Here is a 4,886-nt window from a genome sequence, read left to right as displayed (position 1 = left end):
TATAAATATATATTTATATTAAAATATAAATAAAATATATATACACACATACACTTTTATATCATGTTGTCCTATTTAACATATTTGAATAGATACACCTTAAAGTTGAGAAAACCCACTATGTTTTTGTTATGTGTAACTAATAATAATTTCTGCAACAAAATGTTTCTTACGTTTCCAGGTGTTTCTTTGGGGCAGGATTATACCCACAACTCTACAGGCAGTTTCTGTTGCTTAAGGTGCCCATACACCTGCCGATTATCGTACGATAATTGCGGATGATACCGTGATTGTACGACGATCGGCAGGTGTATGGAAGGCGTGCAACCGATTCTGCTGTAGGGTCGCACATCTTTTGTCTTCCGAGAACAATAGAAATCACCAGCACTCCGTAAATGAAATTAAAAAAGTCCATTTATTTGGACTAAACGCTGCCCTGATGAAAGGACCCTGCGTGGTCCCGAAACGTTGGATTATGCGATATGTGTGACGTTTAGTCCAAATAAATTGACTTTTTTAAATTTCATTTACGGAGTGCTTTCTATTGATCATTGACTGTTGTACACGGCGCCATCCATGATTATCACTGCAAGCACCACTATTTTCACTTGGACCGGAAGCGCTGTAAGAAGTGCAGGGGGACCTACTGTTTTATGGTTTTGTCTTCCGAGCACGCTCGAAAACCCGCCGACAATCGTACGATTTTCGGCGGGTTAGTGGCGTGCTCGGAAGACAAATGCTGAACGGTGCCGGTGTGCACAAGCGCACCGTGCCTGCTCAGCGTTGGAATCATCGGAAGCCCTCCCCTCGGCAGGGAGGGCTTGCGATGATCGCAAGTACGATATGCCTGTCCAAGATGGGCAGATTCTACTAAATTTTAATGACCTTACAACAAAAGTCGTGCGATGGTTGTAAGGTGTATGGCCACCTTTAAAATAGATGGCAATGTGCAGATAAGGGACAGACTGAAGGACAGATTTTTAAGTGTATTGGCATACAATGCATCACCCAAGCCTTGAGATCTTTAACCCACTGTTCAGACAGACCATGTCTAAATCTAGTTTACAACTGATAATCAAGCCTGCCAGCACAGTACACATAGTTTAAATTAAAGGTAAATATACCCCCATATCTCCCTCCTTAACATTACATAGAAGGGAAAAGCGGACTAAGATTTTTAGATGAAAAATAAATTAGTATTATTTTACAGGATCCATATAGCGCCAACAGTTTGCGCCGCAGCGCTTTAAAAAATGAAGGGAGACAGTAGTAACAATTTCAGTACAATAGTGTAAGGAGGGGCTTACAATCTAGCAGGCGGGGCAAGTTATACAAAATCTAATAATTGTGTAGATTGAGTTAGTGGAAGAAGTAAAAGGACAAATATGATGAGGTGGGGTGGGCTTCCCTGAAGAGATGAGTTTTCAAGAATCGCCTAAAAGGAGGACAGAGTAGGAGATAAGCAGACAGATGGTATTAGGTAGTTCCAGAGGAGAGAGGCCACTCTGGAGAAGTCCTGGAGGCAAGCACTGGAGGAGGTGACGAAAGAGCTGGAAAGCAGGAGGTTTTGAGAGGAGCGGAGAGGACAGTTTGGGTGATATTTTGAGATAAGGTTGGTGATGTAGCTGTGGGCAGAGTTGTAGATGACTTTGTATGTAGTTGTTAGTATTTTGAATTGTATCCGTTGGGCAAGCCAGTGGCGAGATTGGCACAGAGGGGCGGCAGACACAGAAGAGTTGGTAAGGTGGATAGACCTGGCAGCAGCATTCATGATAGACTAAAGGGAGAATAACCTGTTTAGTGGTAGGTCAACAAGGAGAGTTACACTAGTTGAGGCAAGTGTTTGTTAAAAAGGGCCGAATTTTAGAAATGTATCCAGAACTTTTCGTGCGTTACGTGAGTGGGAACATTTTAATTTCAACCACCACATTTCCGTTTTAAAAGGTATAAGAAAAGGATTGATAACATAACATTGATTGATACCACCCTGTATAATAACAACAACAACAACAACTAGAAAATTACACAACCATGAGTCACATGCTACTTGACATACATCAATAGACTAGACCTCTTGTTGTGCTTAAATAATGAGGTAGAAGGCTATAAAGACCATCTCCAAGCAAGTACCTTGATGTTCCAGTAGCTACAGTTGCAAATTATTAAGAAGTTTAAAGGAGAACTATGAGGTGAGTGAAAATAACTCATCCTAATAGTTTGAGCCGACGTGTGACAATGAAACTGTCACAGGTCGGCTCAATAGATGGGGAAGTGAGTGAACACATACCGTTGCTCGCTCACTTCTCGTTCATGTCCCTGCAGAGAGCAGTGACTGTCAGTTACGGCTACCCCCAGGGATTTCCCCCCTCCCCGCGCCAATCCTCCAACACTGACTGGAGGAACGGACGGGGGAGAGCCAGCTGTCATTCACGCAGTTGGTTGGAGCTCAACAGCATTGTCGGGATCCGTCCCGGCTTCGGCGGTCTCAGTATATGTATACAGTATACTGCACTTTTGGTCAAGGGAGGACACTATTATATGTCCTCCCGTGACCCTTAAGAGAACTATGGGGAAAAACACTTACCACATAGTTCTCTTTAAGGTCCATGGGAGTGTCGCCAACCTCCCTGAATGTATCCACAAGAGGAAAATAAATTCCAGATTAAACAGAAGAATAGTGCAAATGATAGACAAAGTGCCACGGAAAACTTCCAAAGAGATCCAAGCTGAACTCTGAGGTCAAGGTACATCAGTGTCTGACTGAACCATATGTCACTTTCTGCGCAACAATGGGTTCAAAGGAAGACCCACGAGGAACTCAATGTTGAAAGAAACGCAAAAAACTGCTAGACTGGAATTTGCTAAAATGCATAGTAACAAGCCAGAATGCTTGTCGGAGATTGTCCATAGGGCAGATGAGAAAGAACAGAACCTTTTCACATCAGTTCTATTTTTACAGACAAAAAATGTAGCATTCAAACAAAAGGACACCGTACCAACTATGAAATGTGGAGGAGGCTTGGTAATGTTTTGGAGCTAATTTTCTGCATCTACCACGGGGTGCCTTGAATCTGTACAGGGCACATTGAATTCTCAACCTTAATGATGGTCTCATGGAGAGATACATAAATCACTTGTTGCAGTGAATGCCTCTAAGGGTTGCACAGCAAAATATAAGGTTAAAGTCTGTCTCCATAAAAACCAAAACCAAAACCAAAAAGGTGGGACTACCCCAGCACTGCAAGGGTTAACTGCCCATTAATGTCTAGAGGATCTGGGTAAAGCAATTTTATTTACCTGATTGGCCCTGGCTTGTGGACTGTCCTGAATGACTGTACGGACAAACCACTCTCCTACTACTGTTTTGGCCATCGTTCTGACAGGAATGGCTGACGCGGTAACAGGAGAGGACAGCAGAAAGTGAGCATGGTAGTACTGGTTGCTAGATCATCACTCTAACGTTACCACTTTGGAAGCTGCAGTCAGAGTAAGAAAGGGATATCACCATGACAGGAACAGCCAAAGCAGTGGGAACATTATGCCATATTTGCATTGCCAAACTAGTAAATTTGCCTTGTTTAAAAAGTTTGCATTGCAGACAAGCTTACTTGTCCTTCAATTATTGCATGTGGAGAATGAGGCAATATTCTCACTGGCCTCCTGCGTTAAACACAAGAGAAGGTATCTGAAAAGTGTAAACAACTTTTATTCGCCCCAGATCACTTTTTTTCTGTGTTTAGATGTTCCTGGGGTTAACTGTGTTTAGATATGTTCTTAGTTTGTGTAAATGCAGCTAGACTTGAATGAGCCTAGACACTGCTAAACGTCCAGTTGTGCATTCAGCCAACTGGTCATTCAGGTCTATTTAGAAATGTCTTCCAAACACACCCAGCATCATGTATTTTAATTGCTGTGTGAATAAAACCTTAAGGTCACTATACCTACAGTAAAAGTGGTTGGTGAGCAAACCTCTAGGCTCCTATAGGACGTTAAAGACTAGATGGATAAAGTATAATCCTCTTGCACACCACACTGGGATTGACCATGTGGTTAAAAAGGTGCTGTGCACATCATCAATAAGATATTCTGTAAGCACACCAACAAGCTTGTTTCAAAGTGCAAAGCTCTTCACATAAAGAATCAACATTTTGGGATTGAAAAAGGGTGCCTTTCTCAGGCATGTGAAATGATGAAGGGTCCCTGCACAGTTCCGAAACAAGGCTTTTTTAATGTGATCAAGCTTTAGTTTTTTGGGGGGGTTTTCTTAGGAAAAAGACAATTAAGCTAACTATATTTTTGAATTGTGGGAGGAAACGCACATAACTATACAAATGGTGTTTCAGGTCGGATTTCATACCAGGAACCAGAGCTGCAAGGTAAGAAAGCTTGAAGACCTAGCCAAAAATGGGTAATTATCAGGGCCCAGTAACAAAGTAAGATGGTGCATTGCATTTTATGTAAAATTTAATTTACAAAAGTTCTAGATCCTAAGGAGACTACTAAAAATGCTAACAATAGCTTCTGAAGAATAAGGTATAAGCTTTATGGTAAATGCTCTATAGAACATCAATGCTATTCTAGCTTGCCTTTGTGGCCTAGTTCTAAAATCTGGCAGGCTGTCAACTGCTGCTGTACATTACTGAAGAACTTAAAGGTTTAGATGACTGTGTAAAAGTAACTTTGTCTCTGGATCTCCTTATCAATTGTAAACATTTAATTGTGAAGAGCACATCTCTGTTTGAAACAGTTCTTTCTGAGCACTTGCAGAAGCGTAATTCCTTCTCAACCCTTTTCCGGCATATATAGTCTCTACATTATATATATATGTATGTATGTATGTATGTATGTATGTATGTATGTATGTATGTATGTATGTATGTATGTAT

At 41.3% G+C, this 4,886-nt stretch overlaps 1 protein-coding gene across 1 annotated transcript in view; it reads right to left on the bottom strand.

Annotated features, from left to right (window-relative positions):
* Positions 1–4,886, bottom strand: part of UGGT2 (UDP-glucose glycoprotein glucosyltransferase 2) — a 214,568-nt gene that overhangs the window by 109,128 nt on the left and 100,554 nt on the right. The gene's annotated exons all lie outside the window — the stretch shown is intronic.

This window comes from Nanorana parkeri, unplaced genomic scaffold (genome assembly GCF_000935625.1).
Source record: "Nanorana parkeri isolate BGI_ZX_2015 unplaced genomic scaffold, ASM93562v1 scaffold1130, whole genome shotgun sequence".
Taxonomy (NCBI): Eukaryota; Metazoa; Chordata; class Amphibia; order Anura; family Dicroglossidae; genus Nanorana; species Nanorana parkeri.
This window is presented reverse-complemented; position numbering and strand designations above follow the sequence as displayed.